The sequence below is a fragment of the Zea mays genome, chromosome 6, assembly GCF_902167145.1.
Source record: "Zea mays cultivar B73 chromosome 6, Zm-B73-REFERENCE-NAM-5.0, whole genome shotgun sequence".
In the NCBI taxonomy this organism is placed as follows: domain Eukaryota; kingdom Viridiplantae; phylum Streptophyta; class Magnoliopsida; order Poales; family Poaceae; genus Zea; species Zea mays.
Window position 1 is genome coordinate 72,072,709 of NC_050101.1, and position 13,940 is coordinate 72,086,648.

The window sequence follows — 13,940 nt, forward strand, 5'->3', positions numbered from 1 at the left end:
CTTGGTTTGAAATAGACTTGAAAAACATATTAGTCATAGCATATGAAAGAGACATGATCAAAGGTATATAGAAGAGCAATGTGTGCATTTTAACAAAAGAAGTTCCTAGAATCAAGAATATTGAGCTCATGCCTAAGTTTATTAAAAGATTGTTCATCAAGAGGCTTGGTAAAGATATCGGCTAATTGATCTTTAGTATTAATGTATGAAATCTCGATATCTCCCTTTTGTTGGTGATCCCTAAGAAAATGATACCGAATGGCTATGTGTTTAGTGCGACTATGCTCGACGGGATTATCCGCCATCTTGATTGCACTCTCATTATCACATAGCAAAGGGACTTTGGTTACTTTGTAACCGTAGTCCCGTAGGGTTTGCCTCATCCAAAGCAATTGCGCGCAACAATGTCCTGCGGCAATGTACTCGGCTTCGGCGGTGGAAAGAGCGACCGAATTTTGCTTCTTTGAAGCCCAAGACACCAAGGATCTTCCCAAGAACTGGCAAGTCCCCGATGTGCTCTTCCTATTGATTTTACACCCCGCCCAATCGGCATCCGAATATCCAATTAAATCAAATGTGGATCCCCTAGGATACCAAAGCCCAAACTTAGGAGTATAAGCCAAATATCTCAAGATTCGTTTTACGGCCGTAAGGTGAGCTTCCTTAGGGTCGGCTTGGAATCTTGCACACATGCACACGGAAAGCATAATGTCCGGTCGAGATGCACACAAATATAGCAAAGAATCTATCATCGACCGGTATACCTTTTGATCCACGGACTTACCTCCCGTGTCGAGGTCGAGATGCCCATTGGTTCCCATGGGTGTCTTGATGGGCTTGGCATCCTTCATCCCAAACTTGTTTAGAATGTCTTGAGTGTACTTCGTTTGGCTAATGAAGGTGCCCTCTTGGAGTTGCTTCACTTGGAATCCTAAGAAATACTTCAACTCCCCCATCATAGACATCTCGAATTTCTGTGTCATAATCCTACTAAACTCTTCACATGTAGACTCGTTAGTAGACCCAAATATAATATCATCAACATAAATTTGGCATACAAACAAGTCATTTTCAAGAGATTTAGTAAAGAGTGTAGGATCGGCCTTTCCGACTTTGAAGCCATTAGCAATAAGAAAATCTCTAAGGCATTCATACCATGCTCTTGGGGCTTGCTTGAGCCCATAAAGCGCCTTAGAGAGCTTATAGACATGGTTAGGATACTCACTGTCTTCAAAGCCGGGAGGTTGCTCAACATAGACCTCTTCCTTGATTGGCCCATTGAGGAAGGCACTTTTCACGTCCATTTGATAAAGCTTAAAGCCATGGTAAGTAGCATAGGCTAATAATATGCGAATTGACTCAAGCCTAGCTACGGGTGCATAGGTTTCACCGAAATCCAAACCTTCGACTTGGGAGTAACCCTTGGCCACAAGTCGAGCTTTGTTCCTTGTCACCACACCATGCTCGTCTTGTTTGTTGCGGAAGACCCACTTGGTTCCTACAACATTTTGGTTAGGGCGTGGAACTAAGTGCCATACCTCGTTCCTTGTGAAATTGTTGAGCTCCTCTTGCATCGCCATCACCCAATCCGCATCTTGGAGTGCTTCCTCTACCCTGTGTGGCTCAATAGAGGAAACAAAAGAGTAATGCTCACAAAAATGTGCAACCCGAGATCGAGTAGTTACCCCTTATGAATGTCGCCGAGGATGGTGTCGACGGGGTGATCCCGTTGGATTGCTTGGTGGACTCTTGGGTGTGGCGGCCTTTGCTCTTCATCCTCCTTGTCTTGATCATTTGCATCTCCCCCTTGATCATTGCCGTCATCTTGAGGTGGCTCATTTGCTTGATCTTCTACTTCATCAACTTGAGCCTCATCCTCATTTTGAGTTGGTGGAGATGCTTGCGTGGAGGAGGATGGTTGATCTTGTGCTAGTGGAGGCTCTTCGGATTCTTTAGGACACACATCCCCAATGGACATGTTCCTTAACGCTATGCATGGAGCCTGTTCTTCACCTATCTCATCAAGATCAACTTGCTCTACTTGAGAGCCGTTAGTCTCATCAAACACAACGTCACAAGAAACTTCAACTAGTCCTGAGGACTTGTTAAAGACTCTATATGCCCTTGTGTTTGAGTCATATCCTAGTAAAAAGCCTTCTACCGTTTTAGGAGCAAATTTAGATTTTCTACCTCTTTTAACAAGAATAAAGCATTTGCTACAAAAAACTTTAAAATATGAAATATTGGGCTTTTTACCGGTTAGGAGTTCATATGATGTCTTCTTGAGGATTCGGTGTAGATACAACCGGTTGATGGCGTAGCAAGCGGTGTTGACCGCCTCGGCCCAAAACCGATCCGAAGTCTTGTACTCATCAAGCATGGTTCTTGCCATGTCCAATAGAGTTCGATTCTTCCTCTCCACTACTCCATTTTGTTGTGGAGTGTAGGGAGAAGAGAACTCATGCTTGATGCCCTCCTCCTCAAGGAAGCCTTCAATTTGAGAGTTCTTGAACTCCGTCCTGTTGTCGCTTCTAATTTTCTTGATCCTTAAGCCAAACTCATTTTGAGCCCGTCTCAAGAATCCCTTTAAGATCTCTTGGGTTTGAGACTTTTCCTGCAAAAAGAACACCCAAGTGAAGCGAGAATAATCATCCACTATTACAAGACAATACTTACTCCCGCCGATGCTTATGTAAGCAATCGGGCCGAATAGATCCATGTGGAGTAGCTCAAGCGGCCTGTCGGTCGTCATGATGTTCTTGTGTGGATGATGGGTGCCAACTTGCTTCCCGGCTTGGCATGCGCTACAAATCCTGTCTTTCTCAAAATGAACATTGGTTAGTCCTAAAATGTGTTCCCCCTTTAGAAGCTTATGAAGATTCTTCATTCCAACATGGGCTAGTCGGCGGTGCCAGAGCCAACCCAAGTTAGTCTTAGCAACCAAGCAAGTGTCGAGTTCAGCTCTATCAAAATCTACCAAGTATAGCTGACCCTCTAACACTCCCTTAAATGCTATTGAATCATCATTTCTTCTAAAGACAGTAACACCTACATCAGTAAATAGACAGTTGTAGCCCATTTGACATAATTGGGATACAGAAAGCAAATTGTAATCTAAAGAATCTACAAGAAAAACATTGGAAATAGTATGGTCAGGTGATATAGCAATTTTACCCAATCCTTTGACCAAACCTTGATTTCCATCCCCGAATGTGATAGCTCGTTGGGGATCTTGGTTTTTCTCATATGAGGAGAACATCCTTTTCTCCCCTGTCATGTGGTTTGTGCACCCGCTGTCGAGTATCCAACTTGAGCCCCCGGATGCATAAACCTACAAAACAATTTTAGTTCTTGACTTTAGGTACCCAAACAGTTTTGGGTCCTTTGGCATTAGAAACAAGAACTTTGGGTACCCAAACACAAGTCTTGGAGCCCTTGTGTTTGCCCCCAACAAACTTGGCAACTACCTTGCCGGATTTGTTAGTAAGCACATATGATGCATCAAAAGTTTTGAATGAAATAGCATGATCATTTGATGCATTAGGAGTTTTCTTTCTAGGCAACTTGGCACGGGTTGGTTGCCTAGAGCTAGATGTCTCACCCTTATACATAAAAGCATGATTAGGGCCAGAGTGAGACTTCCTAGAGTGAATTCTCCTAATTTTGCTCTCGGGATAACCGGCAGGGTACAAAATATAACCCTCGTTATCCTGAGGCATGGGAGCCTTGCCCTTAACAAAGTTAGACAAATTTTTAGGAGGGGCATTAAGTTTGACATTGTCTCCCCTTTGGAAGCCAATGCCATCCTTGATGCCCGGGCGTCTCCCATTATAGAGCATACTTCTAGCAAATTTAAACTTTTCATTTTCCAAGTTATGCTCGGCAATTTTAGCATCTAGTTTTGCTATATGATCATTTTGTTGTTTAATTAAAGACATGTGATCATAAATAGCATTAACATCAATATCTCTACATCTAGTACAAATAGAAACATGCTCAACATTAGATGTAGAGGGTTTGCAAGATTTTAGTTCAACAACCTTAGCATGCAACAAATCATTTTTAGTTCTAAGGTCGGAAATAGTAGCTTTGCAAACATCAAAATCTTTAGCCTTAGCAATCAAACTATCATTTTCTACTCTAAGGCTAGCAAGAGAATCATTCAATACCTTAATCTTAGTAAGCAAATCATCATTATCATTTCTAAGATCGGGAATTGAATCAATACAAACATGAGAATCAACCTTAGCAATTAATCTAGCATTTTCATTTCTAAGGTTGTTAATGGTCTCATGGCAAGTGCTTAGCTCACTAGACAATTTTTCACATTTTTCTACCTCTAGAGCATAAGCATTTTTAACCTTAACATGCTTTTTATTTTCCTTGATTAGGAAGTCCTCTTGGGAGTCCAAGAGGTCATCCTTTTCATGGATGGCACTAATTAGCTCATTTAGTTTTTCCTTTTGTTCCATGTTAAGGTTGGCAAAAAGAACGCGCAAGTTATCCTCCTCATTGCTAGCATCATCCTCATCACTAGAGGTTTCATATTTAGTGGAGGATCTTGATTTTACCTTCTTCCTTTTGCCGTCCTTTGCCATGAGGCACTTGTGGCCGACGTTTGGGAAGAGGAGTCCCTTGGTGACGGCGATGTTGGTGGCGTCCTCGTCGGAGGAGGAGTCAGCGGAGCTCTCGTCGGAGTCCCACTCGCGGCACACGTGGGCATCGCCGCCCCTCTTCTTGTGGTACCTCTTCTTTTCTTTCCTCTTTCCCTTCTTGTCGTTATCCCTGTCACTGTCACTTGATAATGGACATTTAGCGATAAAGTGACCGGGCTTACCACACTTGTAGCAAACCTTCTTGGAACGGGATTTGTAATCCTTCCCCTTCCGTTGCTTGAGGATTTGGCGAAAGCTTTTGATGATTAAAGCCATCTCCTCATTGTCGAGCTTGGAGGCATCAATTGGTTGTCTACTTGGTGTAGACTCCTCCTTCTTTTCCTCCGTCGCCTTAAATGCCACTGGTTGTGCTTCGGACGTGGAGGGTTCATCAAGCTCGTTGATCTTCTTGGAGCCCTTGATCATACATTCAAAGCTCACAAAATTCCCGATAACTTCCTCGGGGGTCATTTGAGTATATCTAGGATTACCACGAATTAATTGAACTTGAGTGGGGTTAAGGAAAATGAGTGATCTAAGAATAACCTTAACCACCTCGTGGTCATCCCACTTCTTGCTCCCGAGGTTGCGCACTTGGTTCACCAAAGTCTTGAGCCGGTTGTACATGTCTTGTGGCTCTTCCCCTTGGCGAAGTCGAAAGCGATCGAGCTCCCCCTCGATCGTTTCCCGCTTGGTGATCTTTGTTAGTTCATCACCCTCGTGCGCGGTCTTGAGGAGGTCCCAAATTTCCTTTGCATTCTTCAACCCTTGCACCTTGTTGTATTCCTCTCTATTTAGAGAGGCCAAGAGTATGGTTGTGGCTTGGGAGTTAAAGTGCTCAATTTGGGCCACTTCGTCCTCATCATAATCCTCATCCCCTACGGATGGTACCTGTGCTCCAAACTCAACAACATTCCATATACTTTTGTGGAGTGAGGTTAGATGAAATTTCATTAAATCACTCCACCTAGCATAATCTTCGCCATCAAAAGTTGGCGGTTTGCCTAATGGAACGGAAAGTAATGGAGTATGTCTAGATGTGCGGGGATAGTGTAAGGGGATCTTACTAAACTTCTTGCGCTCTTGGCGCTTAGAAGTCACGGACGGTGCATCGGAGTCGGAGGTGGATGTTGATGAAGTGTCGGTCTCGTAGTAGACCACCTTCCTCATCCTCTTGTGCTTGTCGCCTTTCCGATGCGACTTGTGGGAAGAAGATTTTTCCTTCTTCTCCTTGTGGTGTGAGGAAGAAGATCTTTTCTCCTTCCGTTTGGAGGAGTCCTTCTTCTTCTCCTTCCTCTTGGTGCGGGACTCTTCCGATGAAGTGCTCCCGTGGCTTGTAGTGGGCTTGTCGCCGGTCTCCATCTCCCTCTTGGTGTGATCTCCCGACATCACTTCGAGCGGTTAGGCTCTAATGAAGCACCGGGCTCCGATACCAATTGATAGTCGCCTAGAGGGGGGGGGGTGAATAGGGCGAAACTGAAATTTACAAATATAAACACAACTACAAGCCGGGTTAGCGTTAGAAATGTAAACGAGTCCGCGAGAGAGGGCGCAAAACAAATCGCAAGCAAATGAAGAGTGTGACACGCGGATTTGTTTTACCGAGGTTCGGTTCTCGCAAACCTACTCCCCGTTGAGGAGGCCACAAAGGCCGAGTCTCTTTCAACCCTTCCCTCTCTCAAACGGTCCCTCGGACCGAGTGAGCTTCTCTTCTCAAATCAAAGCCGGGAATAAAACTTCCCCGCAAGGGCCACCACACAATTGGTGCCTCTTGCCTTGATTACAATTGAGTGTTGATCACAAGAGCAAGTGAGAAAGAAAAGAAGCAATCCAAGCGCAAGAGCTCAAAAGAACACGGCAAATCTCTCTCGCTAATCACTAAAGCCTTTTGTGGAATTGGAGAGGATTTGATCTCTTCGGTGTGTCTAGAATTGAATGCCTAGCTCTTGTAAGTGGTTGCGAAGTGGAAAACTTGGATGCAATGAATGTGGGGGTGGTTGGGGTATTTATAGCCCCACCCACCAAAAGTGGCCGTTGGGAGGCTGTCTGTTCGATGGCGCACCGGACAGTCCGGTGCACACCGGACATGTCCGGTGCCCCCGCCACGTCATCACTGCCGTTGGATTCTGACCGTTGGAGCTCCTGACTTGTGGGCCCGCCTGGATGTCCGGTGCACACCGGACATCTCCTGTTCATTGTCCGGTGCGCCAGTATGAGCGCGCCTGCCTTCTGCGCGCGCAGAGCGCGCATTAAATGCGTCGCAGGTAGCCGTTGGCGCCGAAATAGCTGTTGCTCCGCTGGTACACCGGACAGTCCGGTGCACACCGGACATGTCCGATGAATTATAGCGGAGCGGCTGCTGCGCGTTCCCGAGGCTGGCGAGTTCCGGAGGCCGCGCTTCCTTGGAGCACCAAACACTGTCCGGTGTACACCGGACAGTCCGGTGAATTATAGCGCGCCGACCTGAGAAATTCTCGAAGGTAGCGAGTTCGAGTTGGAGTCCTCTGGTGCACCGGACACTGTCCGGTGGTGCACCGGACACTGTCCGGTGGCACACCGGACAGTCCAGTGCGGCAGACCAGAGGTGCCTTCGGTTGACTCTTTGCTCCTTTGTTGAATCCAAAACTTGATCTTTTTATTGGCTGAGTGTGAACCTTTTACACCTGTATAATCTATACACTTGAGCAAACTAGTTAGTCCAATTATTTGTGTTGGGCAATTCAACCACCAAAATTAATCAGGGACTAGGTGTAAGCCTAATTCCCTTTCAGTGCCGACTGAAGGGGAGTACCCACTCGGGCACATCTACATGCCCGTCACCTTCGGGACTCCAGAGAACTACAGAACCGAGTTCCTAAGGTTCGAGGTGGCACGCTTCGACTGTGGATACAATGCCATCATCGACAGGCGGGGACTGGCAAAGTTCATGGCCATTCCACATTACTCATACATGATATTGACGATGCCGGGACCTCAAGGAACCATCACTATGCGCGCTGACATCCAAGGCGCCGCAGAGTGCTTTCGGGGAGCCATCCCAGTAGCCCTCATTTCTGGGCCCCCGACAGCTTCCCCCGCACAAGCAGACACCAAGTTGGAGGAGGATCTCACAATACCCACTAATGAAGCTCAAGCCGTGACCTCTATACGACCAACTGAAGAGACTAAGAGGATCAACCTGGGATTCGCTGATGAGCGCAAGACCGCCATCATCAGTTCTAGCCTTGATGACAAATAGGAAAGCGCGCTCGTACGGTTCCTGCAAGATAACCAAGACATATTCGCATGGCAACCTGCGGATATGCCTGGAGTCTCGAGGGAACTGGCCGAGCACAAATTGAATGTCTATCCTCAAACAAGGCCGATTCGATAGAAGCTGCGTCATTTCACGCCTCATAAAAGAGAAGCTATTTGCGTTGAGTTAGCCCGCTTAGTGTCTGTAGGGTTCATTAGGGAAGTACTACACCCCGAGTGGCAAGCAAATCCTGTTCTTGTACTCAAAAAAAAATAAAGTGGATTGGCGCATGTGTGTTGACTATACTGATCTCAACAAGCATTGTCCGAAGGATCCCTTCGAGCTCCCTAGAATAGATCAGGTAGTTGACTCGACTGCTGGCTATTCTATGTTGTCCTTCCTAGACTGCTATTCTGGATACCATCAGATCAGCTTGGCAAAAGAAGATGAGGAGAAGACTGATTTCATCACCCTGGTTTGAGCTTTCTGCTATACCTCTATGTTGTTCGGCCTTAAGAACGCTGGAGCGACTTACTAGAGAGCCATCTAGACTTGCTTAGCCGATCACTAGGGCAAGTGGGTGGAAGCCTATGTTGATGATGTGGTTATCAAGACAGAAAACTCAGAAAACTTCATCAAAGATTTGCAGTTGGTCTTCAACAGCCTCAGGCACTAGCGATGGAAGCTGAATCCAGAAAAGTGTCTTCAGAGTACCGGCGGGGAAGCTACTCAGATTCATTGTCAGCCACCGAAGAATTGAAGCTAATCCAGAAAAGATCGAGACCATCATGAGAATGGAAGCGCCACGGTCACAGAAAAAAGTGCAAAGGCTTACTAGATGCATGACAACCCTGAGCAGGTTCATATCAAGGCTAGACGAGAAAGGCATGCCATTTTACAAATTGCTCGAAGGTGGACAAGTTTCAGTGGACCACAGAGGCACAGGAAGCTCTAGAGGCACTAAAGAAGTTCTTGACCACACCACCAGTACTCAAGCCACCACACCGAGCTATGCCTGGTCAGCCAGCAGAAGATCTGCTCCTTTACATCTCTTGCACGACTCACGTGGTAAGCACCATATGGCAAAACCGCCTGAATTATTCCAGCGTGCCCAAGTCACGCCTTAGAGGCCGCAACACACTTAAATCGGAATAACCCGTCAGTCCCTCAGATCTAGTCTGATAAAGCCACTTATCTAGAATCAAATACCACTAACTCACTCGATGGTGAGTCACAGAGAAAATACAATAAAACATGAAACCTCAAATTAAAGTACTAGAGTTATTACATGAATCAGAGTTTTTCAAGTAAACTGAAACAAGTTCATAATTTAAAATTGCAGCAGATAGTCAATAACGTCGAATGATGAGGAATAGGGCAAGGCCTAGCCCACTACTCCTCCTGCTCCTCTCTTGCTGGAACAGCATCCCACTCGTCCGTCCAACCCGGTGGCAGGGTGGTAGGCCAAGTCACACCATCAACCATATCCTGAAGCATACCTGCAAAAATTATGCCACAAGCAAGGCTGAGTATACTAATACTCAGCTAGACTTACCCGGTGTAAGGAATCTACTCCTCTACCTCTAGACCATGCAGCTGTTTGGCTGAGGGGTTTGGTTTGCCAAAAGCACTAGCTGAGTCTAAAATCAATTTTTACTTTTCCAATTCTAGTGTCATTAATTTTAGCTAAGTTTGCTCTTTCTAAAGCATACATGGTAGCAATCATTTAGTACAATCAACATGTTGTCTCAAATGAACCTTATTTCACTTTTTACTCAATGCAGTACAAGGGGTCAAGCAGTCTCATTAGCTGCCAGAAGCAGATGATTCGAATCGAGTTTTTAAACCTTGCAAGGTAAACCTAAACACATGACATGTAGGGGCACTCCGTCCCCACACATATCAACCGTCCCCATCGATTCCCCGTTCGGCCAGGGCTCACCGCCTTGGCATACAATGCTCCACTGACCCCGGCTGCCGCCGTGCAGTGACCGCACTTGTACCCACCATAGCTAGCATGAGAGACCCAGTCTCAGGACAAGTGAGGGGGAAAGTCCACGCCCGGGTTCACTCAGGTACTAGGTTTATTGGTTACCATATTTCCCGACATGTGTTTAGTACGTTCAGACGCTTGACTCAGGTATCCACACATTAATCCTTAGTTCCTTTTTCCTGTCCCATGGACAAGGCATCCACTCAGGTATCCACACATTAATCATAGATCTCGTTATCAAGATGAATACAATCAATTTCTGACCTCGCGCGAGTGCTAAAAAATCACTCGACTTCTACCGAGATCCTAATTAGCAAAACAGCTACTCGACCTAGCATACTAGTATCCATCTCAAAAAGGAATCCTGAGTTCATGCAACTAAGGGTTTCAAGCAACTCCTACACTTAAGTACACATTTCAATCCTACAAACGTTAAGTGTAGTAAAGTAGCATATATAACTTGTTATGCATAAAACCGGGGCTTGCCTTCAAATGCTAGGGCTGTGGGAGATCTTCTGTGGCAGGCTCGGGAGCTGGCTCCTGCTCTTCCTCGTGGACAACTCCTTGCTCGGGAATGAGCACGTACTCTCCATCAGCGAGGTTATAATCTAATGAATGCAATTAGTAAGATATATGTATGGCATGATATGCAATTTAGCAATTATAATTGGATGGTGAGTGATAAAATTAATAAGGTAAAGCTTAACCTTACTACTAGGAATTTTGGTGGTACACTTAGCCTTTTAGGCCAAGTTTGGTTAGGTTAAATGGTCAGATTATTTTAGTGTTCCACTGATTTTCTTTTTTATGTTTTAGTGAAAATTTATTATAATTCCCAGCTGAATTCATTGGGGGTGAGATTCATTATTCTTCCCAATTTTCTCTCTTCTTTCCCTTTTCTCTTATGTTTTAAGGTGGATTTGAACTACAATCTAGTTTTATAAATTTCCAAAAATTTTGTAAAAATTACAGTAGCTTCTCACTGGTGTATAACTCTCTGTCTCAAAAATTGGGATTCAAAAAGTTAAGGGTTCTCTCTATACAAAATTATAAAATCTTAGGGCAGAGGGGGTGCTTTGAACTACAACTCTCCTCTAACAGTGGATTATTCCCTAAGGCTCATTTTTGCTGGTATTTAGGTGCTATAATATGACTTTGTACTAATTTTTAGTCACTAATACGTATTGGTTATTTTACTGTGATTTTCTAAAGTTGTTTGGCCAAAGGGGTGCTTTCTACTACCACTATACTTGAAAAATGTCAAACAACATATTCCTAATTTTTTCTATCTTCTTCTTTGTGCAAGAGCAATCATTCTAGAATTTGGCATTTTTTTTGCTTAAGGGAAGAGGGGGTAGAAATTCTTGGACTATATGGCCTTTTTCATGGGGTAGGGGGTAATGGGTGTTATCTTATATTTTTGAATACGTTTTGTATTTTTCTCTGGTGGTCTACTTCATCAATAATTGGGTAAAAATTTATTTGCCTACTATTGCACAATTTTAGACTTTCTTATGATTTAATTAGAACATGGGCCAAAACCATATTTGAATTGTTTAGCTCACTCATTTTGAGGGGTTGGGGTGTTCATTATTTTTGTAATGGTGTTCTACCAGTTAGGAGTCTACTGAATTTCTCTTACCATTTTTGAAATGGTCCTTATATTTTTAATCATGGTTTTCCTTGGTTTCTTATTGCCTAAGAAATATTTAACCTTCGATTAGCTCTGGACTAGGATTCTCTGTGTTTTTCCTAGGTTCCTCATCACTTAAGTATACTAGAAAAAATATGCCCCTCCTCTATTTATTATCTTCCACTACCTTTATTAATTTTCTAAGTTTTGGACAGATATAGTTTTTAATAGCAAAACTTGAGTTAATATTGTATACTAGGGTGATCAGTATTTTTAAACAGTGCCTAAGTTGGGTATGTATCTCTACAAATTTTCTTAAGCCTAGCACAAAAGCATTTCTATTTTTCTTTATATTAATAAGGTTTGGGCAGTTTCCCTATTTAATTCAAAACTCTAAAAATTAATACAGAAAACATGGGGTACAATATTTTTGTTTGATGGTTCATATTATTTTGAATCCAGCAAAGTTGGTTTGACTAATTTTGGATAAATATTCTTCAAGTTATGAATTTCCTAAGTTCTCTGTTCATTAAAAAGAATAATCATAAATGGTTAAATAGAAACTAACTTTGCATCAGGGTCCTTGGCGAATGTTTTTAAGTTCCCTTACAGACTAGTCCTCGGGTCACTATTCAAATGTGCCACTGACAGTTCAAAAAACCCCTTGGGTTTTGCTAAACCTAACCCGAGGTCCTTCTCCCAATTAAACAGTACCCGCGGCAGAGGAAAGGGTGGAGGGGCTTACCGGCAGCGATATCGCTCGGGTGAGGTGGTCGAGGGCGTAGGGGAGGTCGTGATGGTCACGCCGATGTGCGGATCGTCTCCGGGGATGGTCGGAGTAGGCCGGTGTACGTGCGCAGGCGGGGGAGCTCGTCGGCGGCGAGGGCTCCAGCCTATCCAGGGTGGTAGAGTTCAATTAAACCGGTCAGTGAGCTTCACTAGGTGCTAGGGAAGGCATGGGCGAGAGGAATTGAAGAATGGCTCACCGGATATCTCGGCCTACGCGCGGTGGTGGGCGACCGAAGTCCGACGACGGTGATCTTGCTATTCCGGTGAGGCAGGGCTTTGATCCTTGCTTGGAGAAGCTTCACGGCTCCTCGGAGAAACTGTCCAAGGGCTTGGTTGAGGCTGAGGGTCTCTAGAAATGGCTGGCCGCGGTGGCCGGCGCTCGGGTGGCACAGAGCTCGCTGGAGCTACGAACGGTGTCTAGCCAGCGAAGGTGAGTGCAGAGTGAGGCGAGGCGTGTCTGGGTGGTCTTAAAGGCACGTGCGAGCACGACCGAGGGGTGGCTCTGACACGCGCTCGGGGTGTGCGCGGGCCAGCGCCAGTGCACACTCTGGCGCCTAGGCACGGCGTCGAGCACAAGGCAGCACAGAGAGAGGTCAAGTTCAAGCGCGGATTGGCTCCAAATCTTCACGATTATGGCCATGATCCCGTTGAGAGACCTATTCCCCTGACATTCCTTTGTCATTTGTGTGTGGAGGCTTATGGGTTTTGCTGACTGGATCCAAAGATATGGAGTGATGAAGTTTGGTTTGTCTCACTGCTGAACTCCGAGAGGAAATCCCAGATTTGACGTGTCTAGGGCACGAATCTCGATGCCATCTTCACACACATTGTAGAGGGGTTAGTTTAGAACAAATTTGTCAATGGGGACTTAAGGATTTGAGCTAGGGATCAAGGTGAATGTGTTCAAGTTCTAGGTGTGGGCTGAAATTCAGAAATCTAAATTTTAGATTTTCCCTAGAGAGCTTCCACTTGGATGGCCTTTTTGGGGATTTTAATCAATTATTTTGGCCAAACTTTTATAACAATTTTTGTAGCTTAATTAGTGTATTTTAACTTTTATAATTGGCCTAAGCCATGATTCCATGTTTTTCATGGTCTTTTTACCAATTTCTTCCTTGCTACTTGAATGGCCTAATTAGGGTTGTTCTAGGGTTTAATCATTTTTACCATTTTGAATGCATGATATGAATTAGGCATGAGTCTTAGGACAAAAGAATTAGTTGAATTTTTGCTCTCAAGTTTTTGGTGTCTTTTGCTCAATTTGATTCACATGAAATAATGGTTCTTGAGTTAGCACTGAGAAGAACTCTGGGAATTACTGGGGTGTTACACACCGCGTTAGTAGTCGAGCGGGTGGAGGAAGGACAAGCATACCCGGTGCAGCATCCAGTTTACTTCATCAGCGAAGTCCTCGGGCCCTCAAAGATAAGGTATCCTCAGGTCCAGAAGTTGCTGTACGTGGTACTTCTAACCGCTCGCAAGCTTCGACACTACTTTGACGACCACAAAGTCATAGTAGTCACATGACTTCCGATCGGGGACATTGTCCACAACAAAGAAGCTATTGGAAGGATAGCCAAATGGGCATGCAAGCTGGGAGCTCACGACATAGAGTTCCGGCCCGCACGATAATAA